The 27,192-nt window shown below is 39.5% G+C and overlaps 1 protein-coding gene across 1 annotated transcript in view; it reads right to left on the bottom strand.

Moving 5' to 3' along the window:
• Aim2 (absent in melanoma 2) overlaps positions 1–26,767 on the bottom strand; it is a 50,997-nt gene extending 24,230 nt beyond the window's left edge. The window contains exon 1 of the mRNA XM_051186340.1: positions 26,675–26,767. The gene's annotated coding sequence lies outside the window, so the exon portion shown is untranslated. The remainder of the gene's footprint in view (positions 1–26,674) is intronic.
• Positions 26,768–27,192: the final 425 nt, after the last annotated feature.

Raw genomic sequence — 27,192 nt, 5'->3', positions numbered from 1 at the left:
GCAAGAATGAGAACTTAAGGTCACACTGGTGTACACAAAAAGTTTGACTATAATGTCTATGCTATATGAGAGTGCACGACTAAAAACTACAACCCAACTAAAAACAAATAATTAAAAAAAAAGATTTGCTGATCTCAGTGGGCAAGCAAAAATACATATAAAAATAAAAATCTCCTTCATTACTCAGACTCCTGCCCCAAGTTTGAAGCTGTTGGCATGAGCATTTTTTCTAATTCAATGCATCATCAATGATGACGTAAATACAGTGATGGATCAAATGTGAGAATATAAAAGCAAATGGGAAGGGTCTAGGTGTACAGCTATTTAAATTCATGGAAGTGGAAGTGTTATTAAAAACATACAGTAAGAAGTTATGAGAACAGTTCTAACAGAAACAAATTCCAGAAGCCATGAGGGCAGGTAAAGAATATCTAACCAAGCCCTGTGATCACATAATCATCCAGGCAATGTAGGACCCCTTTTATCTCTCATTGCAGGGCTCACCCACATACATCCACAGATTTATCCTCAAGCAGGACCCTATCACCAAGCCATCACTGTATAGCAATTCTGTACTCTTCCCTGCATTACCATCTGAAAAACTATCCATATTCCTTGTGTTCTGACTCTGACTGCTAAAATGAATGTATTTAATGAATGAGTAAAACATATAAGACCAGAGAGTACTCTGATGCTCTGGTGGTTAAATTCAATTTTCAACTTGAGACCTAGAACCACAGGGATAGAGACCTCTGGGCATGACTGTGGGAGATGATTTTGATTAAGTTAGCTGAGGAGGGAAGACCTGACCACTCTGGATGGTGCCATCCTCTAGGTTGGGATCCTGGTCTATATGAAACAGAAAATGCTTGAATGTGGATACAGTGCAAACAGCTACCTCTCCTGTCATTGTCTTTCCTGACATGAGTACTAGACTGTGACTTCAAACTGTGAGCCCAAATTAACCCTTTGTTCCCTGAGTTGATTTCAAGGGAGACTTTCCTTACTGCAATGGGAATTTTATTACAGCAATGGAAATTTTATGACAGTAAGGGGAAACAGAAAAGCTGCTTAAAAGAAGAAACAAACCTAAGGGTTAAAGAAAAACAGGCCATCAACAAGAGATTTAAACAGATATTGCAACAATAAAGCAGTGGTGGCAAATGTGACAATGACAGGATGAACAAAATAAAAAGAAAACATTTTAGACACACTTTGTGAATGCAGTATCACAAAACCTTTTAAAGTTAATGGAGTGGTAAAGAATGCAGCTGAAGAACACTTTGTAAAAGTGTAAGTGGAAGACAATGGGATAGAAAGAAGAAAAATAAGAAATATGGACTTGTGCTAGCATAAAAAAATGACTACCTAGTATGTATTCCCACAAGAGGGAGGAGACAGTCAGGGAAATGGAGATACTGTCTAGGGCCAGAGATTCAGCTCAACAGAAGAGTCCCCGCCCAGCAGAACGATGCCCTGGGGACAGTCTCCTGTCCTTCCAAGCAAATAAAATATGGTCTAGTTGGGTGAACAAGGAGACAATAAAGGTGCATTCTTTTGTCCTGGGTTTTATATTTTTAAAAATAGATTTTATTTTAAAAGCAATTTTAGGGTCACAGCAATGGAGCTGAAGGTACAGACAAGCCATGTGTCCCCTTCTACCTCATGCACACAGTGTCTAATATTACAAGCACTCCTGACTGGAACGTTTGCTGGGACTGAGATGCTGACACAAAGTCTACATACAGTTCATATCAGGCTTTGGTCCTGAAGTCAAACATGTGTATATATATAGGCAAAGTGTGTATGATAGGCATACACCAGTATAGGCTGATTTCACTGACCTTACACATATACCAGTCTCTGTATAATGTTTACCTACTCTTAACCACTGGTGACCCCCCCGCCATTTTTACCATCTTCATGTTCTTTTGCCTTTGTCAGAAGTTGTATATGTAAAATCAAACACTACTCAGCTTTTTCAGATTGGTATCTCTCCTTTAGTAGATATCTAGTTTCCTTTGTGAGTTTTTTGTTTTGTTTTACAGCTGAAACATAATTTATTTTTCACACTGGATAATATTCTGTTGTCTGTTTAAACCTGTAGCAGGCTTTTTCTTTAAGGCCACCAAGCAGCTCCCAAATCATGACAGAGATTTGTTAGTTATGAATGCTCAGCCTAGCTTAGGCTTGTTTCTGGCTACCTCTTTTTACTTAAACTCACCTGTTTCTCTTTATCTACCTTTTGCCTCCGGGCCTTTTTTTTTTTTAAAAAAAAAAAAAACTTCTTTCCTTCTGTAATCTTTCACTGCTTCTCACATCTGGCTAGTGGCAGCTGCCTGGCTGGCTGGCCCTGGGCATCTCCCTTTCTTTCTCCCTCATTCTCTTTGTTCCTCCTTTATTTAGATTTCTCCTCCTGTTTATTTTCTCTGCCTGCCAGCTCTGCCTATCCTTTCTCTGCCTAGCTGTTGGCTGTTCAGCTCTTTATGAGAGCAATCAGGACCTTAGGTGAAACAAATGCAACACATCTTTACATAATTAAACACACATCCTTACAGCATTAAACAAATGCAGTGTAAACAAATGTAACATAAACCAGCCTTTTAAAATCCATTTTCCTACTGAATAGCTTTTTGATTACTTCTAAGTTTAGGCAATTATCAATAATACTGCTGTAAATATCCAGACACAGGTTTCAGTTCTCCTGTGTATTACCAAGAAGTGTGATGCTGTGGTGTGTCATCAAAGCAGAAGTGACTTTACAAGAACCTACAACTCTGTACCACCCTGCATTTCCATTAGCAGTGAGCTAGTGTTCCCAGTGGTCCATGTTCTTGCTAGTATTTGGTGCTGTCAGAGCTCTGGATTATGTGGAGGGTGAGCATCCTTGCTTCTGCTTAATGCTTTCAGCTGATGGCACATGGGACAAAGCATCTTTTCACTTAGTTGTCTGAGACATTTATCTACTCCCTTTGTTAAGATATTTGGTCCACTTTATAATAGATGTCTTAATGTTCTCACAATTGAAATGATTTTTTAAAAATATATTTTCTAATATGAATAATTCATCAGATATGTCCGTGGCAGGTGTTTCCCATTCATCCTGTTGCAAGAGTCTTTGTGTAGCAAACACTTTTAATTTCAATGAAATTGTCAATTCTTTCAGAGTGTGTTCTTTGGAGTTCCATTTAAAGCCCTCACTGTATGCACAGTTTGTCTGGGGTGTCATCTACACTGATGTCTTTAAAAGGTTTTACATTACTTATTTATTTGTTTGTTTGTGTGTTTGTTTAGAGTGAGAGTGGGAGAGCAGGATGGGAAGATAGAGAGAGAGCTTCCCCACATGCTACAGTGTCCACATGGAAGTCAGCAAACAGCTTGCCACAATCAGTTCTCTCCCTCTGCTCATGGGTTCCTAAGACTAAACTCAGGGTTTTACCCACTGACTCATCTTCCTACCGCCTGTGTTGGTGACCAGTTGCCTGGAACCATTTGGTAAAAAGAGCACCTTTTGCCATCACTGGCCAAGTTTCCTTCTGCAGCAGATGGGAATCAATCATCCCTAAAATGAATATCTCCATCAAATCCCTCCCCCGCAGGGCTCAGAGAAGCCCACAGAAGAGTGTAAGATCCAGAAGGGGTGGAGGACACCAAGAAAGCAAGGCCCTCTAAATCATCACGATCAAAGCTCATAAGAAACAGCACGCGTGCGGGGCCTGAATGAGTCTGCACCAGGTCCTCTAGGTACATAGTATGGCTTCACTTGAGTGCTTTTATGGGATACCTGAGAGTATGAATGAATGGGTCTCTGATTCTTGTGCCTTCTCTTGGGCTCTTTTCCTTTTGTTTGTTTTGTCCAATTCTAGTGTGTTGGTTTATACTATATTAAATTATATATTATTGTCCCTTTGAAGCCTGCTTATTTTCTAATGAGAGACAGAAAAGAAATAGATCCATATAGGTGAGGAGGTGGGGAGGGATTGGGAAAAGTGAAGGGAGGGGAAACTATAATCAGAATATATTAAGTGAGAAAAAAAATCTATTTTTACTAAAAATGGGAAAGGGGGTGTCATTATATTACTTTTTCTCCTTTGTTAAAAATCATTCAGTTAAGCATGCTTATGTGGGTCTACTTTTAGGCTTTGTGCTCTGATACACTGATTGTAGTTGTTTTTATTCTTTATATGTATGTGTGTGGGCCTGTATGTGTTCATGTATACCTCAAATGCACAGAAAACAGAAGAGGGTATAGGACACCCTGGAACCGGAGTTACCAGTGGATGTGAGCTGTCCTATGTGGGTGCTGAGAACCCAGCCTGGGTCCTCTGCAAGAGCAGTAAGCACTCTTAACTCTCCCCGGCCTCCCATGTGTATATTATTGCACCACTGTCAGCCTGTCATGGTTTCCAGGCTGACTTTTAGTCTCAAATGTGGGTAGAACCAGTCTTCCAAACGTCTTATCCTTCAAGGTTCCAAGAACTTTTTAACTTTTCCATATACAATCTAAAATCAATTTTTGAGTATCCATTAAGTCAATTTTGTATTACATTTATAGATCAAGTTGGGAAGTGATTTATGGACAATAGTAAATCTTCCTCTCCATGAACATGAGCTATGCCTCCATTTTTTTCTCCATTTTGTGGTTTTCTTTATATGAATATTGTACATATTTAGTTATATTTATGGCTAGATACATAATGTCTTGGAGGTACAATTGTGTTTTACTTTCAACTACTACTTGTTTATTGTTCATATATGTAAAAAGGGTAAGTGACTTTCATTGTTTGGTTTGGTTTTGGTTATGGCTTTTTAAAAATCTCTCTTGGGTTGGAGAGATGGCTCAGTGGTTAAGAGCACTGGCTGCTTTTCTGGAGAACCTTGGTTCAATTCTCCGCACCCACATGATAGCTCACAACTATCTGTAACTCCAGTTCCAGGAGTTCTGACAACCTCATGCCAATGTACATAAAATAAAATTAAATTAATTATTTTTTTTAAAGTTTCATTAAGGCTTTAAAATTATTGGACACAAATGTATTCATTAGGCTTTTAATACTCTTGGGATCTGTGGTGATGTCATGCCTGTCATTTTTCACTCTAGTTATGTTTTTTTTTTTTCCTGTTAACTGAGTTTTGCTTGCTCGTTCAGTAAGTAGTATAAAACACTAAGTGCCCATTTATTTAGCAAGCAATTGTGAGATGACTGCACTTGGATATTGAAATTATCTATACTAGTGAGATGTGGGAACTTTCAAAATGGTAAAAAAAAAAAAGGAGAGGATTGAGAAGTTACTTTTTCAGCTTCATTTGCAGGAAACGGAAGATAGATAACAGCATAGTTAAAACTGGGAAACTAAAAGTGTATTATCATTATAAAAGGCTGAGCATGGCCAGGCAAAGTGGTACACACTCCACATTCCAGCACTTGAGAAGTAGACCTAAAACAATTGCTCAAGTTGGTCTATATATCAAGCTCTATGCCAGTCATGGCTTGAGAGAAAGATCCTACTTCAAAACAGAAGAAACAAAGCCAAAGGGCTGAAATGGTTGCTGCTGGTGAATGGGATATGAAGTAGGAATGTATAAGGCAGAGTTACTCTCTTTCCTTTCTTTCTTTCTTCCTTTTCCTTCCTTCCTTCCTTTCTTTCTTTCCCCGTGTGAGGGACTAAACTAAAGACATTGTACATTCTAGGCTGGCATTCTACCACTGAGCAATATCTCCATCTCCAAAGAAGTGATTCTTCCCATTGTCCCATTACTATTTGAATTTTAAGCCAGAACAATGTATTAATTTCATTAAAAAAAGTACTTTACTATTCCGTCACCCCCCCAGGACTCACACATTAATACCAAATATGATCTTCAATAAAATAAATAATATTTTAGAAACAGAGTTCGTTACATCCAGATAAACAAATTTATAAAGGATTCATTAGGGGGAAGGCATTTGCACGCCATCTTGTTAAGAGTTTATTTTATTTTATTTATTTATCTTTTTTTTTTTTTTTTTTAGACAAATTTCCACTCTGTATCCCAGACTTCTCTTGAACTGGTGGTTCACCTGGTTTATACTTGCAGGTGCTGGAGTTAAAGGCACACACTCCATGCACTACAGTGCCTGGCTCAGAGTCAGATTCTCAGTAAGTGGGAATTCTATAAAGTGGAAGCCTACTCTAGTCACACACACACACACACAATTGCTACAGACACAAAGCTAAACTTTAATACTCAGCTACTGATAGCTAGCCTTCTCCCACATTACCTCACATAACACTGCACTAATTCTGCCTCCCAACTTAAGTTCCTGGAACTGGAATGAAGTGAAGGTGTGGATTACTTGCTCAGGAATACTCCACTAGCTTGTGCTTTAGTCTATTATTTCCTGCCGAAGTGTTCATTTTCTCCCCCCTGTTATGTCTTGCCAACTTAAAACACTTTGGAATAACTCCATACTCTATATACATAACCACTGTTAGGAATGCAAATTATGCAAACCCTAAAAGGGTAGGTCCTACAGTCCCTCAACTCTGCTGGTTCCTATTTCTTGCTCATCCCATCCTCCCCTGAACCTGTTACAGAGCTCAAAATACAGCTAATATTTCCTTCCACACCAGAATCAATAATCTCAAAGTGTTCAAGATTTTTACTGCAAACAACAGAATTGACTTCAGCTAGTTTAATAAAATCTGTTTTCTTAAAAATAATAACCCCTCAGAGATCACTAAAGGCTGAAGGAACAAAGTCTGGCATAAACTCACAGGAAAGGGGGCCCCACCTCCTCCCACACCCACACCTCAAACCACACAGTAAAACTGTTCTGAAGGAGGATGCTCACTGCTGCTGACACCTGCAGAATGTCAAGATCTGGCTTCACTGCAACTGCTATAACCTCAGTGCAAATGCTGCCTTTGTGCAAGCAATCCTATTGCAAAACTCCGTTGGTCCCCAAGAGCTAGACACTCCTAAAGCAGCCATATTGGCAAGATACATGCCCTATATGGTCCCAATTCTTACACCAAAGATGTCAGTCTCAAACTTCACCAGGAAAGCCCCCGTTAGGCAAGCCTGGTCTGCTGCAGCCATCTGCACAGCAAAGGAAACAGAAAATTTGCCTTGATATAGGTTGGAGGAGGGTAGGACTAATACATGTGAAGTATTTGTAAGATGCTGGAAAGCCCCAAATGTGACATGTGCCCAGAAAAAAAAAAACAAACAAAAACAAATAGACAAACAACACACAAAAATCCTTGTTCATAAGAGAGCAGACTGAAGGCTGAAACACAAGATGCTGGGTCAGGAAAACATGAGAACAATGGCATCATTACAAAAACAGGAAGAGGAGGAAGAGGTGGTGGCAGGTGACAAGAATGTGGACTGTGTGTGAGAAATGTTCAATTTGAGGTACTCATGAGATATGCAAATAGAGAGGATTAATTGAATATATGAGCCTGGAGCTTAGATGAAAGGTCAGAACTCTGGATAATGCGGACAGCATCAGAATACAGATGGCAACTGATGCTATGAAAATAATATGGTGGAGAGGAGAGGAATGAGATGGAAGCATCCCATAGCAACACGCAGAGCTCCGACAGCACAATACTGGGCAGGATAAGAGTGAGAGATGGAGACTTACAAAGAAAGGTCGGGACACAAGAGAAAAGAAGCAGAAACTTGCGTGTCTCAGAAGGCAGGGCACAGGAGTATGAAGATTGATAGTGTTGCATATATTGAAGCTTGCTAAGAGAACAGATCTCAGATGTTCTGGCCATACTCACAATAAAAGGATACCTTTGTGAGGACACAAACACACACACACACACACACACACACACACACACACACACACACGTGGGTCAGCTTGGTTCTATAATAATCATTCCACAAGATATATACACGTGAAGACAGCACACTATGTCCTATAAACACATACCTGTTATCTGTGTCAATTACAGCTCAGTAAAGTCAGAGAGAAGACCATTTCAGATCTCCTAAATTCTATTCATATTTAGGAAACAAGTAGTTGGTTAACTACAGATTTTAACCCTCATTTTCTGTTTTCTGATCTAGCTTTCTCTGCTTATGCTGATCCACATTGTCCTAAAAAAAAAAAAAAAAAAAAAAAAAAAAAAAAAAGATGAACAGACAACAGGGACAAAGCAAGTGTCGAGAAAGCTCTAAGCTTCCACAGCTGCAGGATCATATACCTTAGCTGCTCTGTGGAGAGTTCTCCTTATCTACCATTTGCCCAAGGGCCTGTTTCTTATGTGTGTTATCCCTGCTCTCATGCTGACACTCACCCGGTAGCCTTTGGTTGGGCTTTTTCCCACATCCCTTACTCCCCAAAACTGAGCTCCTGCAGCCTTGAAAAAATCTTGCTGTTCTTTTCAGCCCCCTTCCTTTGATCAATTATTTATCCCAGCCAGGTCTGTCTTTATAGTTCACTTCTTCCAAAACTACCCTCAAATCCCTCAAGCCTAAATCCAGGATTCCCAGATCTTCCTATAACAGTAACATAATACACAGAGGTCCATGATAATATGCTACCATACCTACAAATGAAAATAACATCAGCTTGTGTGATCTTGAGTTAAGTCCCTAGGCTTTCTGATGTACCTAGTCCATGAGGGGACCCAGGTGCACCGATGGGGGCATTATGAAAATTTAAAGAGTTAGACAATTAAAATACTAGGAAATGTGAACTGGAAAATACAAAGCATTTAGTAAACAGTGTGCATTATTATTAGTATTATACCATTCTTTCATATTATTTCTGCTATTTTAATCAAATGCAAACTATTGGAGCACACACCATATCCAAAGTCTGTTTATAAATCAATGTAAGCATAAGACCAGCTATGGTGGTGCATTTAAGACTTGGAGTAGGAAGATAATTTTGAAGCCATCTTTGGTTACAAAGTAAGTTCAAGGCCAACCTGGGCTACATAAGTCCATGTTTCAAAGTAACAATGACCAAAGAGAATGAAATATGTGGAGATCTCTATCCATAATTGTTTTCTGTTTGTTTGTTTGTTTGTTTGTTTTTTGAGACAGCATTTCTCTGGGTAGCTTTTCAGCCTGTCCTGGAACTTGCCCTGTAGACCAGGCTGGTCTCAAACTCAGAGATCCATCTGCCTCTGCTTCTGCCTCTGCCTCCTGACTGCTGGGATTAAAGGTGTGTGCCACCACTGCCTGGCTCAATCCACAATAAGTGCATGATTCTTTTTTTTTTTTTTTTTTTTTACTAATATCCATAAACCATTCCAAACTCAACTTACCAAGACTCATCTTCAACCTACAAACAAGAATTCAAGATGTACAATTGAAGGGCCAAAAACTAAAGAAAATGAAGGACGGTCTGACCTGGAAAGCTAACCAATATCTGTTCCTTGGAATTTGCTAACTTCCTCTCACAAGGCCCTGAGATAACAAGAATTCACACTGCCCCTCCTTTCTGCCCCTCCTTTCCTGTGAGTCAGCAGGTGGTGAATAGAGTCCTTAGGAAACAAAGAGATAGCTGCAATTCCGGTTTGGCCAGAGAAAATTAATTAGCACACCGTGAGGCCCTAAGGTCTGTTGACCCTAATAGCAGACCATCTGGCCTCCAAGAGTCACGTACTCAATGGATAGAGGGTCCCACCCCCTCCCTAAGCTTGTGGGTTTGCCTTTAAAAACACCTGGGCCCAGGGGAGGGGGCTTCTCCCTAGCCTGCCTGCTGGAGGAGTCCGTTTGCGCAAACGTTTCCTGTTCATTAAAGCCTCTTGCCCTCTTGAGTGTTTCAGCAACTGGACTGGACATTGAGTTCTTGGGGTATCGACCGAAACTGGAAGACTCCTCATTCTGAGGGTCTTACACAATGACCTTGCTAATGTCTTCAACCCAAACTTAAGAGATGCCTCTCTTTCTTGACCCTTTTTTGTCTGCTCATTGTCATCACACTGATGACACTAATGACAAGGATGAGTTAGAGGTGAGGATAGGGACATGACAGACAGTAAGGTGACTCAGTTGACTTCTGATTCTGCAAGTGAAATCTGTATGAAAGTACCATACCTGTGCTGGGTATACCTGGGGATAAGAACAGGTTTTCTTTTCTAGTTTACAGCCTAACATTTACAATAATCACTTGCTAATGAGATTTTAATGATAATAATCTATCACACCACTTCTATGTGTAAAAGACTGGTTCTTCTGTTGCATTTTTCTTCATAATTAGAAACTTTCTACTTAGGTTTGCCTCTCACTTACCATGTCATGTGGGATAAACATTACAAAATTATGGGAAGAGTTAATTCAGGTGGTGATAAAGCCAAGTATTGACTCTCATTGAGTCTTTGGATGGATAGCGGGGTAGGAAAGGGAGAGGCAAAGACAGACACAGAGTCATTTGGATATACTCAGACTAACCAAAGGCCCTGTCAAATACAGCAAAGTCAGGGGTTTTGTGTATATGCACACATGTGTGTATGCCAGCATGCATGCATTCATGCATGCATGTGTCTCTGTGTGTGCATGTGACAAAAATCTCTGTCTCTGGCATCTGATTCCTGTGTCTTCTGGAGAACTGGCCAAGATGTTTTATAAATCAAGTGACATAACTGACCACAGCAAATATGAAGGTATGTGCCACACAAGGATTCCCATAACCCAATCAGGCCTATCATCTATTGATTTGTGATGTCAAGGGCTTCAACCTGATTCTTTAATTAAATTCTAAAAAATGTTTTGGCAGATGGGTATCTAACACCTCACCCCCATGTCAATGAAGCTGTGATGTCCAAATACCAACTGCTGCTACTCTATGTGTTGACGGCTAAAACATGCATGTATGCAGGCATGCATACTTACATACATATTCATTTCTCACACTTTATTTCAGTCTGTGACCTAATCATCTTCCTTGATTTGTCTTTTATTCAAAAATGATACAAAATTCTTCCTTTAAAAGGCTGATTAGGAGTTTGCCACTCAGTAGTCTGGTAGCTTTTTCTGGATTGGGAGACCAGACCCTGATCCTCTAACTTTGATGGTTACAATCTTTGTTTTAAGTTATTAATGATACTCCTGCAAAGCATTGTCACATCCATTCTGAAGATGAGTAAATGGAGACTTGGGTTTGTTATATGCATGGCCTAAGGTCATATTAGTAATGAATTGTAGAAAAAAAAATCCTGATTGGGCGAGGAGAAACTGCAGCACAAACTCTCACACCTTCCCACATCACACCACACTGCTTCCTGGTGGGAAGTGAATGGATTCAGCTCTAATCAAGGATGAAAACAGTAGCATGGAGATGGAAAGTATTTGTCTACTAAAAGACTTCCCTCAGTTAGCTCAGCTAGCTCACTCATAACCTCCCAGACTTTCCTGCTCGGTCTCTGTCTGGCATTTCCTAACTCCTCATTCTTTCCCCAGTTTCTTCTTCTCTAGATAACACAAAACAAAGGCCGGGAGCTCTCAGCTCAGTTCTTTAAGTTACATACCAGCCCTCACAAAAATGGCACTCCAGGACATGTCACCTGAATCCATGAATCACTTGATCAAAATAGCATGCAATACTGCTCCCATGAACTTACTCTTCTAGGGCTTCCTCAAATTTCCGTTCACACCCCTCCCCCCCCCCCCAGACATCTTACTTATTCTAACTGCACTGCCTGTGGTTTGGTAACTGTCTGTTTTATAGTAACTGCACTGGAAGTTGTCACCACCCAGTTCCTCCAATCCTATAACCCAGTCCTCGTCCTCCCAGCTAAGAGTACATGCTGCTAACGGCTGAGTTATGTACCAGAATCAACGTCTGCAAAGGGAGGCACCTTACCTAAGGTCACACCACTGCCTGTAGTTAGCTTGAGGGCAAGCTTATGAAAACATTGCCTCAGCTAGAGACAACTGGAAACCATCCAAGTTTGAGGGAACTGGAGGGGACTTCTACAGCTGCCATTATGAATTCTTGTGAATTCAGCTTCTCCCTCAGTCCAATGCAGTTTCCCTCTCTTATTTACAAATGCTCCTGGGACTCCCATAGGCAAATCTCAGCATCTGCATTAACCAAATATGATACTCTACACTCATAACTTCAGTCACATCCACAAATATCATCACTTTAGCTAAAGGGTAAAACTGCAGTATTGATACACACCAGAAGGCACATAGATATGATCTCCAGGAGCATATGAGGAGGTAAATGGTGTAAAAAAAATTTTTAAGTGTTTACTTCATATTTCATAGATTTGCCATTGTAATATTTTCATGCATATCGACACTTGGATATCCTGCCCTTTTCTATTTCCTTGGTTTTAGTGTCTGTATAGCAATTTAGATACTCTCTAAGCTTAATTCACATTGTTCACAAGAAAACTCTTAGTATCTTTGTGTGTGTTCCTTTGTGTGTTGGTTCGTGCATGAATGTTGATTGTGTGTAAACATATAATGGTGTGTGTGTGCATATGTGTGTGTACACATGGATGTATTTGTGCATGTATGTTGCTACATGTGGGTTTTTATGTGTGGGTATGCATGTGGGTATATTAAGAGGTTTGTGTCTAGGTGTGAACATGTATGTGTACAGTTACATCAGTGTGTGGTGTACATGCAGACATGTGTTATGTATGTATGTACATATACATGCAAGTGGATATAGGATGCACATACTTAGCTATGTGTATGTGCACTTATATGTAGGTATTTATCTGTTCAGTACTTCTAGGTATATGTGTATGCATATTTGTGTGCGAGTGTATGGGTAAGTGGATCTATTCATGTGCATGTGTGTCCATGTATATGTGTGTATATGAATGTAGGTGTATGCATGTGTTCATGTACTTATGTGTCTGTGCACATGTGTATGTGCACATTCATGCACCTGCACATATTTTACATCATGCTATTTACCATGGAAATAGAGATACAGGCACAGATTTAAATAAATGGCTATATATCTTAACACAATTTAAGGTGAAGTATGTCGGTACAACCTGAATGTGTAAAACCATAAAAGTGACACACAAAAACAGTTTACTATATTGCAGAGACTACAAAAACTAGGCAATGTACTAGATGACCTGACTCCATGACTATACAAGCATCAATAGCTTATGGGGACAGATATAAATAAGGTTCTAAATAGGTATAAACTAAACTTTTCAAAACGTACCCCATAACTACACAGAAGAGAGATTTTCAAAATCATCTGCCCAACCCCTGTCAAGCTGAGATTCTCATCTTTGGGAAGGATATGAACTGAAGACTAAGGAGGGAGAAGAAATACAAATGGCACCATATCAGCAAACTGAGAGAGGAATGGATCTCCAGTCCAAATCCCAGGAATAGGAACAGCTGCTGGACCCACACTCTGACAGTGCAGGTGCAGAGGGAACAGGGCCCCTGCCTGAGACAGAAAGAAACAGAGAGGCTGGAGTCAGAGTCTGATCATACTCCCAATTTGTTTCTGAAGCAGTGAAATTCCAAAAGGACATTAACAACTCACAAATTCATGACATTTATTAATGGAACAATGTTAGTAATGGTGTAAGTAAGTCTACAAAATCAAGCATTCTACTCCTGATTCAACTGTATAGCATTAAAAAACATCCGAATTTCCTAAAGTGTTCTCTCTCTCTTTGTGTGATATATATGTGTGTGTGTGTGTGTGTGTGTGTGTGTGTGTGTGTGTATACATACATACATACAGACCTACATACATAAATACACCACACATATATGTGCAGGTGAGTTCCTCCATGCCCAGACATCCATGTTGGGCATATTCCTTAATCTCTCCCCCAACTTTATGTTTGAGACAGAATTGTTCATTTATTCTGGAACTCACTCTTCCAGCTGCAATGGGTAGCCAACTAGCCCCAGGGATTCAACTGTGTCTGTTCTCTAAGCATAGAGGTTAGAGGTGTAGCTTTTGTGTGTGTGTGTTCTGGGATTCTAACTGCAGGTCCTCATATTGCACAATAAGCAGTCTACCCAAGACATTTCTCTAACCCTTGCTTATCTTCTAGGTCAAACTGCTGATGCAACTTGTTTGAAATATATGTGAAATTATCTACTAATTTTGAAAATATATTCCAAGAAAACTTTCCCATTCCTGGTGGAAGTGTTCAAGCACACTGATTGGAAGAACCCAGGAAGACGAGAGGGAGACAGGTTCAAAGGAGAAGAGCAGGGGAAATGAGGGAGGTAGAAAGAGGAGATTATAATGTCTGCAGAGAGTGCTATATGATACAGGTGAAAATGAACTACAAACAACATGAATGAGACTACCATTATCTGCAAAATGAAGAATATATATATATATATATATATATATGTATAATATGTGTGTATGTATGCATGTATATATAATATATAAGAATTATATATAATAATATCTCCCTTTTAAAAATGTATAAAATAGCATATATTTAGTGATACAGAGTGATACCAACTCACAGCACTTAGGCATCTCAGGGAGGCAGAAAGTGGATGGGAGTGGGAGTCAACACAGAGTCCTGATACACCTCTGATCCTGAGCTAGGTGCTGGGTCCAGACCTACTTGCATCTTTACGTTTTAAACGAGTGCTTATCACTATTATATGTATTTCTGTGCAGGAGTCAACTAGTTTTAGAAACAATGTACTTGGAGAGGGAATTCTTTGAAAATTATTGGTGATTTGCCAAGTAAAGAGCCCCTGCCTTTTCTTTAAAGCTCTTTATGAAAGTTTACATTTTCAAATCAGTTTTCCAAAGTTAAGGATTTTTTTTAACTGTTGTACCTATAATTTATTGTCAGTAGATTATTCTGTGTTGCTTATACTAGAAAAAAAGAGAAGTGTAAATTCTCAAAAAACATACAATTTTCTTGTTTTACCATTTATTTTATTAAGCTCACTTGTTCTTACCTTTGTTCTTGTTACAAAAGCAATTTAAATCACAGCTTTAAAATGCGAAAATTTAGACAAACAAAAGTAGGATAAAAAAAACAGTTGCAGTCCCACTGTTGAGAATATGAAATTCTTGCCAAGTGGTTTTCATTGCTGTCCATGAATTAATATAATTATGGAAAGATTGGCTATTTTAGTGTGAATATCCTACAATTTGCCATGATTCATTTAGTTAATCAAAACTCAAAAGAAGAAAACTTTCAGGTATGCCCTGTTTTCCTCTTTATTGGAAAGAATTTGTAGACCTTTCTCAAGGTAGGATATATAAGGAGCCTGGATGGAAAGTTCTTTTCAAGGGTCAACTGCAATCAACTGGGTTGGTTCTGTGAGCCAATCAAACCCTCACAGTAAGAATTCTGGTGTAGAAGGAATGGTGTCTTACATCTGTCATTGGGACCTCTGGGCCTCTGTTCATGAAGGAGCACTTAAGATTGCTCCAGTTTCCCAGCTGTACATCCTATGAGAAATTCTACTCTAACCTGAAACTTTTTCTTTTCTTTCTTTCTTTTTTTTTTTTTTTTTTTTTTTTTTTTTTTTTTTGGTCTGTCTTCCTTGCAGTCTATACTGAAAAGTACCTAGATCACCTTGTACCAAGACCATCATGCCCAACACAGGGGCTGTGTGACCTAATATCTTTAAGACCCCATGTTTGCTTTGCTGTAGAAAAACCGACTCTTAAAATAGCATGATGAATATTAGGCACTCTGTAATGGCAAGAAACATTTGAAATTTTAATCACCTAGTTAGAAATAGTCTACTTTGTATATTATTGAGAATTCCCTAAAGAGGCAGGACCTTAGAAAAGAAAACCATATAAAGCTCAATTTAATACTTCAGGCGGGTAACTATAAATGTTAGTTGTTGTGTCACAGTTATTAGACTGATGAGAGAAGGGACCAAGCTGAGAAAAAACTGAATAGTATGAATTAGGTGTGGATTATATTAAGTCAAAATAAACTATGAAATACCTCTTCACACGTGTTCATTTTTATGAATATCGTCAAATGTCCCAGTCAAGGGTGGGTCTGGACTCTCAGATGACTGTTACCAAGAGAAAGGGCATTGTTCCCTGAAACAGCATTAGCTTTGTTTATATCCTCATGCATGACTGGTGTTATCTATCCAAACCCTCCCATCTGTGATTCAAAGGAGGCAATGCTGTGGTGGGAAAAGGAAGAATTTGAGTGTTTGTGTGTCTGCAAGTACTGGCTCTCACATTCACTGGACTCAGGCATGTTGCTCACCTGTCTGACTATTGAATATAAAATCAATACATAAAGACTATTTAGCAGGAATAATTTAAAGAGAAATAGGATATTGTCAAAATACCACTTCCCACTAAGCTTGGGAAATGTCTGATGGCAATGTATGCCTGGGATATAATAATCTAGGAATTAAATGAAACACTATTAATTTCTACCTCAGGATTTTGTGGATTTTGCTGCTATTTTTTGCAGTCTTGTCTTCTAGCCGTAACCCACATTTCAAAATTTTTCTTCAGTAGATTGCTTCTCTAAACACTTCCTAACTCCTCTGGCTCACTAATGCTTTCACAGCATCTGATCACACACAGAGCTGTCGGCAGCAGTTTCAGGCTAGTACAGCACAGGCACCCGGTTCCCAGGGAGAGCCAGAGCTGGCAGGACGCAAGCTTGCCAAGGCTCTGTAGCTGCTCCTGGCATTGTAAATGCATGACCAGGGTGTTTCCAGCATGGGTTGGGTACAAGGAAGCTACTCAAAGATTCAAAGAACTTTTTTTTCCCCAACAAAATAAAACCACCACAAAAAAGCCAAAAACATAAAAAAAAAAAAAAAAAAAAAAGTCCCACAGGAAATACAAACCATACCCCAAACCAGTACCCCCTTAATCCTTAAATCTCCTGCATGCTGGGGATCTCAGTGTGCTCCTAGACATTGGATCTCTCTGGATGAAGCAACTCCAAGGGTAGGAAAATGGGAACATATTAAAAAAAAAAAAAAAAAAGATGAAATGAAAGGAAGTAGGGAATTCCCAGTCTTCTCTTTCAGATTACAAGAAAACAAATCTTTGAACTACAGGAAACTGAAGGTTAGATTTTCTTTCAGCCTCAAAGAAACCAATATACTGTGTAGACACATAATCTCTGAGACCAGCTATACCTCCATGGCCACTGCTTCATGTTGTCCTACTGGAGAACACCCAGCCACACTTGGGGGAAGAGCCTTTATGTTTTGCAAGTTTCTTGACCACAAGAAACTTGTGTGTGAGTGTGCATGTGCATGTGTGTGCGTGCGCACCTGCATGTCTGTGTTCAAACAAATGAGAGGTAGAGGGCTCTAATTTTATAGCTGCTCCTTCCAGCTCTTTCTTTATCCCCATCTCTTCCTCTTCCAGGCTAGTCCTCTTCAGGGCAGCCTCCCCATATACAAACCTACAGTGTCACAGCCACAGCAGACCACTGTGGGGTTAGAAGGGGCATGGAAAGCTGGTGTGAGGCAAAGAGCAATGCAAATGAGAATGGAGACAGAACACTTAGGGTTCACGTGTCATTTCTCCACTTAGCAAAGTCAGCAGGGCAGTCGCCCCAGCTCACTTGTCCTATGTTTAAGTCCATAAGTGTCGGATGGAGAAGTATATCATAGAGATGTTGGGAAAGTCACACACACTAATGTGTAGAGCACTTAGATGTGCTTTGGTACCTGGTACAAATTACAGTAGTGAGCTCACATCACAAACTTGGCACCTTGGTTTTCGTAATCAAGAATCGTAGAAACCATAACTACTGGGACTCACCAAAATAATAATAATAATAATAATAATAATAATAATAATAATAATGATGATGATGATGATGATGATGATAATAATAAAAGAAAGAAGTGCCCACTTCATAACGAAGTATGTTTTATCCCAGGCTGGCGGCTCCTTTATCTTTCTCATTTTGTATATATTCCACTTATGAATACACAGTTGGTTTTTAATCTCTATGGTATCATTCAGAGTTGGGGTTAACAAATTCAGATGCCTTCAGTGGATCAGCTATTGCTATTCACATTTGAGACCTTTTATATCCAATAACAATAATTTAAATCTCTTAAATTCATCAGCACAGATAGCCAAATCCTTCCAAAACAGAACTTCCTCACATTAAATCTTTATCTCACCAAATAAAAATGTTAAGAAACACACAATTTGCAGATATATGCAGACCTTTTCAATCATATACCAGGCACAGTGTTGGTCCTGAAAACTATCAGAGAGCTTAAAATCTATAATTATGTGTACCAGTTACCCCCTCGCATTCAGTTCCCTCCACCTTACATGTCTTAAACATAAAAAATTATCAGGAAAAAAAATAATTTTTTCCATAAATTAGCCACATTTCAAGTGTGTTTGCTGGTCTTGTGTACTTAGATGCTACCAAATCTAGATAGTATACCTAAGGAAGAAAGATCACCTTAATTAATTAGACAAGAGAAGATGGTATTTGTGTTAGGTAGTATCCTGCTGTCATAACAAAATTCCTGATGTAATCAAGCTACAAAGGAGACATTTTATTTTTCGCTACAGTTTTGGATGTTTCAGTTGATGACAAACTAGCCCCATCATTTTGAGATGGTGGTGGCACAGTCTGTCCTGGTAGGGACATATGACTAAAGCAGACATTTATCTTGTGTCAATAGGAAGTGAAAGAGAGGGGTGGTAGGAGAGATCATGTGCCTAATATCCATCCACTTTCGGGAAATGGCCCCACTGACCTTACTCCTACTTGGCCCCACCTTTTAAAGATTCTATCACGTGATAGAGAGCTACAAGACGCTGACACATGGGGCCTTTGTAGAGACTTAGCAAACCACAGCAGAGTTGAGATGCTGCAATGGAGAAACACGGAATGCTATAGAAAACCTTGAACCTGACAACTGACCTAAAGCTTTGAAACTGAGTGATAAAAGAGACACTTTCCTATCATCACACACTGTACAAGCTGCATTCAAGATACACTTGTAGAATTCTAGAACCTGATTTTGAATGACCTTGGAAACATGCTAACATAAAGTCTTCCACAAGGGGGAGCTAAGAAACAGAGCAGGCTTTTAGGGCACAGATTTATTTATTTTTTTTTAAAAAAAATCTTTGTAAATTTAAATTAGAAACAATCTTATTTTATATATCAATCATAGTTCCCCCTCCCTCCCATTATTTTATGCCCACCACTGACCTCCCCCTTCATCCTATCCCCCTTTTGCTCCCCAAGGAGGGTGAGGCCTTCCATGGGGTATGGTCAAAGCTTGTCACATCATTTGGGGCAGGGCCTAGGTCCTCCCCCATGTGTCTAGGCTGAGAGGGCATACTTACATAGGAAATGGACTCCCAAAGCCCATTGGTGCACTAGGGATAAATATTGGCTGGTTCCACTGCCACTGGCCCACACAGACTGCCCAAGCCTCCCAACTGACACCCACATTCAGAGGGCCTGGTTCAGTCCTATGTTGGTTCCCTGATGTCAGACTGGGGTCCATGAGCTCCCCCATGCTCAGGTCAGCTGTTTCTGTAGGTTTCTCCAGCATGGTCTTGACCCCTTTGTTCGTCCCCCTTCCTTTTCTACAACTGTATTCTAGGAGTTTGGGTCAATGCTTCGCTGTGAATCTCTGCTTCTGCTTCCATCAGCTACTGGATGAAGATTCTATGATGGCATTTGAGGTAGTCATCAATCTCATTATAGGGTAAGGGCATTTAAGGTAGCCTCTCCACTATTGCTTAGATTGTTAGTTGGGGGTCATCCTTGTGGATTCCTGGTGCCAAGTTTCTCCTTAAGCACATAATGGCTGTCTCTATTAAGGTATCTCTTTCCTTGCTCTCCTTTTCTGTTCTTCCCCCAACTCCATCTTCCTGCTCCTTCACTTCTCCCTTCCTCTTTCTCCTACTTCCCTACTCCCTCCTCCTGTGCTCCCTATTTACTCAGGAGATCTTGTCCATTTCCCCTTCTTCAGGGTCCCATGTGTGTCTCTCTTAGGGACCTCTTTGTTTTCTAGCTTTTCTGGGGTTGTGGATTGTAGCTGGTAATCCTTTGCTCTATGTCTAATATCCACTTATGAGTGAATACATACCATGTTTTTCTTTCTGTGCCTGGGATACCATTTTACACCTGTTAGAATGGCCAAAATAAAAAAACACCAATGAGTTTACGCTGAAGAGGATGTGGAGAAATGCGAACACTCCCCCATTGCTGGTGTGAAGAAAAACTTGTACAGCCACTTTGGAAATCAGTATGGAAGTTTCTCAGGAAAATGGGAGTTTATCTACCTCAAGATCCAGCAATTCCTCTCAGGCGTATACCCAAAGGATGCACATTCATTCAACAAGGACATCTGTTCAACTATGTTCAAAACATCATTATTTGTAATAGCCAGAACCTGGAAACAGTTTAGATGCCCCTCAACTGAAGAATGGATGAAGAAAATGTGTTTCATTTATACAATGGAGTACTACTCAATAGGGGGTGGGGGGCAAGACATCTTAAAATTCCCAGGCAAATTGGTGGAACTAGAAGAAACCATCCTGAGTGAGGGTACATATTTTTAAAGAGTGATGGCGACATCTTCAGCCCAAACCAGAATTAGGCATAAGTTCTGTTTAACCAGCATACTTGGTGGAGACTATTTAGCCATGACTTTTCTTACAGCCAACCAACTCTCTATTTCTATTTCACCTGGCCACACAAATTCCTTTATCATCAGCTGAGTGGGGAGTTAAAATAAGTATATATTCTATCTCCTTATCATAAGAATTATAATAAGGCTTTTATAAATAGTGTCATAATGGCTCCTACGTGCATCAGGCAGTGAGCCCTTGCTCAGTATCTGTAGTCTAAGGCTGAGATTTAATTGCTAATCAATAGCTGAGCACGTATTAAGTATCATCCATGTGCTAGATATATGGACTATAATATAAACACAGGTTTCCCTTTTTAAAGCCTCAGTAGACCACATAATAAGCAAATGTGTTTTTAAGCTAACTTCAGTTATAATGAGCGATATGGAGGGACCAGATAGGTGACAAGGATAGGATGCCTTATTTGCTCAAAGTCCAGACCCAGTGGAGTTTGGGAGTTGTTGCAGACATACAATGATATGAGCTGCATAGCTCAATGCCTTTTTCTGGAGAGGGTTTCAAACAGAAATATCATTGGCGTCTTGCAACAGAAAACTGATCAAAGCTCAGAGTAACAGACATGGAGGAAGTGCTGTCAATGTCCCCAAGTGTAAATTGAACAGTAGTAGAAGAGGCAATGAAGGCAAATTAGGCTAAAATACACTGAGACTATATAATTTAAAAACTGTAGGGCAGTGAGAGGGGCATGAAGAGAAGAAAGCAGTGAAGAAGGTGGGAGTCCTAGGATGAAGCCCAGTGTTTTAATGAAGGGTTCATAAAAAAAAAAAAAAAAAAAGGAAATAACAGCAGGCATGCTTGAGGCCAAAGGAGACAGAGGGAAAAACAACTAGGTAACAGAATTAAAAGGAGACTCAAAGGCAGAAAGGGTGTCAGTCAGAGAATGTGCTTAAATTCTGTTGTTCCAAGAAAACAAGTTTCTGGGAATGGTCATAGGACCAGGTGGTTAAAATGTTGTAACTGTGAAGCATAAGGTGGTGACAGCATTTATGAGGTGAGGCTGGGGTGTCCCCTGTAATGCACAGCTCAGGACTCCTCTCACAGTTTATCATAGGTCTGTAGTGCTCTTCTATCCCTAAGCGCTATCATACCATTCTGTGCCTGCTCCTGGAAACACTGTTGAAGACACCTAGCAATTAACCCTAGTCAGTGCGTGTCACAGTGAGGAAACTATCAAGTCGAGGCTGTCCCTGGTCTTCCTCACAATGCATGCCAAACATACACACTCAGCACTGTAGCCCTCGCCTACATGGAGCTACAATTTAACAGGACCATTCTGAATGCCCTCTTCTACCTTCTTCCATAACTCTCTCCTCTGGGATACCACTGCTGTGCACTCTTGAACCTTTTCATTCTTAAAATCCACTTGGCACCCTAAAGAGATTGCTTTGGTTTGGTTTTTAACTGGAAGAATAACATTTTATTCTCCTTTCTTTTCATGATCTTGATCATAACATTAATATACACAAAACACTTAGTGAACGTCCAAGGGGGGAAATAAGAACTGGGGCCAGTGGGAAAGTAGAAAAGAGGAAACACATGGACTCAGATAGGGAGCTGACAGCAGCCAGCAGGACAGAACTAGACAGACGCAGACTGTCACTGTGATAAAGGAAGAGGTGGGATAAATAAAGAAAAATGAATATAAAAATTCTAAAAAATTTTAGTTTGTATTTGTCTTATGCCTAGAAAGTCTAGAATCTCAAAAGACTTCCCCTACAACTGTGAATTGGGATGTACGTGTTCTTTTCCATATGAATTAGCCTATAGAAGAAAACTTGAGGCTGGAGAGATGGCTCAACAAGCGGCATGCTTGCCATGTAAAGGGGGAAAAAGAGAACTGACTCTGCGATAGATATGCATAAAATAAATTCAAATGTTTGAAAAAGAATCACGGCTTGTGTGGAAGGTGCTGAGATCAAAGACAAGATGTGTTTGTGGCTCTATGCCTGGCTGGCTCTGTGCCCTGAGTGTGCTACCTGATACCCCTGAATCTCAATGCCCTCACATGGAAAATCAGGCTAATCATATCCACTTCAGGAGCTCAAGTGAGATAACTAAAGTGGAAATCTTTGCTAACCCAAAGGGCACGGCACCTGGATGTGATTACTGTCAGTGAATCTCCTCTCTGCTTTGCCCAGACAGAAGACAATTTGGCCACTGTAGGCTATCTCAGGCTAGAACAGAGCTAGAACTTCTTTGTGTTTTTGGACACAAAAAGTTTGGATGGGTTCACAGACTCTTGATTTCCAATTTCCTTGGCTATGTTCCCGGTCTGCTATGTCAATCAGTATGTATTCACAGTAATCATCAGCATAGCCTCATCTCACAGGGTATATAACAAAGACTGGATCCTTGGGTACAGGTCAGTCTGCAGAGAAGCCAGCTCCCCACTCCATTCACTAAGATAGGACATCAAGCATGGGAACAGAGAAGCTACCCGTTACTTTTAGCTTCAGACACGGCATGCATACAGGAATAAAATGACCAAAATAATCTTTATCTCTATTTTTAAATTAGTGCTCAGCTCTGACCAGAATATAGAGAGGAAAAAGGCTCACAACTGATTCCTTTTCTTAACAATGTCCAGCAGGTTTTGTCTCTATTCTCATTTTTACTTCAGTCGCCTCCCTAAAGGACAAATCCAAACATCAAGAGAAGTCTTAACTCTTTTTCTCTCTCTCTAATTTCTTGTGTATCATTTCCGTTTCCCCAAATCAGTCATGCCAACAAAAAAGCATGTGAAGGATTTCAGAAGCAGCTAGTTTGGAACCTCATTAATCCCAGAGGTCTGGTAGAAAATCTGTTTTGGCTACTCTTTTCCTCTGGGATAGATAGAAAGACAGACAGACAGATAGATAGATAGATAGATAGATAGATAGATAGATAGATAGATAGATAGATAGATAGATGATTGATAGATAGATAGATAGATAGATAGATAGATAGATAGATAGATAGATAGATTTGCAAAGCTTTTCACCTTTCTCCAAGCAGACATTAGGATGTGCACAGGGTCACATAGTTGCATGCTAAAGCAGAATATAAAGAGACAGTGCTGATATTAAGGGCTGGAAAGAGACTGTTCCAGGATTGGGCAGTTGGGGCAGCATCAGGAGATGAGAGTACTTTTCTACTACAAATGAAGCAGAGTGTGAGTTATAGGGGCTGAGGAAGGTGGCTTTGTCAGTAATCTGCCTGGCATTCAAGTGTGGGGAGATGAGTTTGGATCCCCAGCACCCAAGTCAAAATCTGGGAATGGGTAACACATTGCAGTTTCAGAACTGGGAAGGCAGAGATGCATAGATCCCTGAAGTTCTCTGGCTAGCATTACTAACCAAATCATTGAGCTCCAGGTTCAGAAGAGATCCTGCCTCAAAAAATAAGAAGGAAAGCAATTATGAAAGATAATCAACCTTGACCTCTGGGGTTCTCTCTCTCTCTCTCTCTCTCTCTCTCTCTCTCTCTCTCTCTCTCTCTCTCTCTCTCTGTCTGTCTCACACACACACACACACACACACACACACACACATACACATACCACAAAAGAATACACATATCATACAATGCACTTCAGAAAGCAATCAACTAATTAATAAACAGATAGAAAACAGCCTTGAATCCAGAGTACCCTGCCTATAGCAGCTACACATGGTTCTCAAACATTTTAAATGTGCAGCTGAGGGGACTGAATTTTATATTGCATTTAATTTTAATTAAAAACATAAACCAAATTCAGTTTCTAGAAAATCAGTATGATTAAAATTACTTGAATATATAAGCCTGCTTTTTCAACTGTAAATTTTGTGAATTTTAAGTATATATAAATATAAACAAATATAGATGAAAATTTGTCTTCAGAACTGATAAACTCTGAGAACAAAATACACACCACAGTTCTGAAGATGTAGTATGCATTTTGGATACTTTTGACTTTAATCAAACATAATGAGTTGATGTTATTTGTTTTTGTTTTTAATGTAGCTACTAGAAAATTCAAATGTATGTGCTTGTTTATATTTCTATTGTTCTCTACTTTACTGATACAGAGAATATTTGGGTTAGAATTCCATGTCCTTTCCTTTCTAGCTCTGAGATGGGATAAAAGATGTTTTCTAGTTCTTTAATAAAGACCTTCCTGATAGTGCCTACTGCATAGACTCCATGTGAGATGTGACTGAATTACACAAACACGCAATCCATGAAGCATCCCTGACACCTGGTGTGCTCAACATATGCTATTATTATAATTTGAAGTTTATATTTATCATGCTATGGGGAGAGCAAGAAACTGCAAGGGACTTAAATGTCAGAATTTTTCTCCTTCTTAGGAAAGTCTTACAGCAAATGTCTATTCCTTTCCATTAGATTCTGGACAGCAGATGCCCGGAGCCTTGTCCTCACAGTGAGCTGTTCCATATCACTGCTTGCTGTTGCTTGAACACCTTCTTAGGACTCTCCAAAAGCTACAGCTAACAGGTGGGTGTCCAGATTTAACTTAGAAAAGTACTCTAGTGAAAAAAAAAAAAAAAAGATGTGGTACCAAGCCAGGAGAGTAATGTGCTCTGCCACTGCCCTGCCTGATCTGTTGTTCCCCATCAGTTAAATATAGATAATAGGAGATGCTGTTGTGAGGATATAATAAGTAGCAGGACAGAGAGAGCTCTGTAAACCACACACTACCATGCCTGTGCCAATATGCCCTCCCCTGGGAAACACAGCAGCAGGATAGTCCTCACTTCCCCCCAACCCCCAGAACACACAGTTGCTTCCTGGGAGTATCCCTAAGGACCTTCACTCTGCTCTAATTTCCTTGGAAACTTGTCTGTGATTAAATAGCCAACCTCTATGGTGCAAAACTCATCTAAAATTCCTTTAAAATAAATACAAAAGGTAGACACTTAAGAAATAAACTAGTAAATCAAACAGTTGTTCACACGTCAGCTCATTCTGCCCATTCAGGCATCTTGCAAGTCTTTGAGGAAATGAGTCACAAATCAGGTAAGATTTCTTCCTTATTATTCCTCAAAATGTAAGTATATATAGTACATAGTATGCAATGAGGATGTGGGTTGTGAGTATGTGGTAAGACTCAAATTAGGTAGTCAGATTATGTCTCTTTGAGAAGGTAACATCTAAGCAGCATGTGAATTGTGAGGATAAATAGAAGCAGTGTTTCAAGATTCAGGGCAAAGTACACAATATTATCTATGTAGGGGCCTGGATTGTTCACTTTAACTAAGGTTCACTTCACTGAAGCGGTAAACTTGATCTTACATGACTTCTCCAAAAACTACATCAAAAAATCATTATTTTTGACTAATGAAAAGTGACTTGTCCCCACAAAATTTATAACATGGGATTTATGAAAACATGACTAACATAATATACATCACTGCATAAATACTTTCCAGCATATTTTTTAAGAAGAAGAAAGCAAACATGGATAGGAAATATCATAGGAAAGATGGTTACACAAAAATTCAAACATTTGAACTGAAAGAATACACATAAATTAGACTCCCAGCTTTAAAAAGAATGTTAGCTGGATTAAAACCCACTGTAGGCCCTATGGTGTTTACAAAAGACACACTGAGGGTATTACAATACTGAATAACAGATAAACAAAGGATGTGAGCATATGTATCAGCCAGACACTAAGCACAAAAAAGCCAGTTAGACCAGTTATATTAATATTTGTCAGAGAAGACTGTAAGACAAATAGTGTCATTAAGAACAGAGCTGCTGTACAATGATTAAATGTTAAAGTCACCAAGGTGACATAAAAATTCTAAGCACATATGCACCTCATTGAATAAAGTCAACAGCTCTAAGTAAAACTTGACAGTTCTCCACAAATGACAAACCTACTCTGATAGTCAGAAATCACAAAATACTTCCTCCAATAACTAAAGTTTCGCATAGCCAAAAACTGTAGAAAAGTAGAACAAGGTAATGTCCTGATAAATACTTAGAAGTGCTTAGCACATTTTCAATAAGTCTATAAAGGTTATCAGTGAACTGTTTCTTTTCTGTTGTAATAAAATGTGATGGCCAAAAGCAACATAGGGAAGGAGTGGGTTTATTTTTACTTACTGTTCCAGGAATGTGGATTTCAACACCACAGGGAAAATGTAGTAGCCGATAGGGAAGGCATGACCGATGGTCGCCAAGCAGGGCAGGAAGATGGCCGGTTTCAGTTCTTGCTCATACGGAAAACAGAGGAAGAAGTGAGACAGCCTATCACCTCTCACAGTCTGTCCCCAGTGATACACTTTCATCCAATAAGATTTCTTTAGTAAGTTCCACCTCCTAAAAGCCCCAGAACCTTCTGAACCGAACCACCAGCTGGTTTATATTCAAACCACAATAGTTATCATATGAATCATCATTTTCCTCAATTCTAGGAATTTAAGTATGAAAAGGAAAAGTATGATCCACTTTTAAGTGAACTGAAATATTTTTTCTAATACCTAATAAGCTAAAAGAAATAGAGATTAAAAAGCATACATAATTTTTAAAAAATAATGCCATGCCACTTAGACATCTGAGATTACAACATGAAATATTATCTGGTTGGCATTTCTTTTTTCTTTTTTGTTTTGTTTTTGTTT

Source organism: Phodopus roborovskii, unplaced genomic scaffold, assembly GCF_943737965.1.
Source record: "Phodopus roborovskii unplaced genomic scaffold, PHOROB, whole genome shotgun sequence".
Taxonomy (NCBI): domain Eukaryota; kingdom Metazoa; phylum Chordata; class Mammalia; order Rodentia; family Cricetidae; genus Phodopus; species Phodopus roborovskii.
This window is presented reverse-complemented; position numbering and strand designations above follow the sequence as displayed.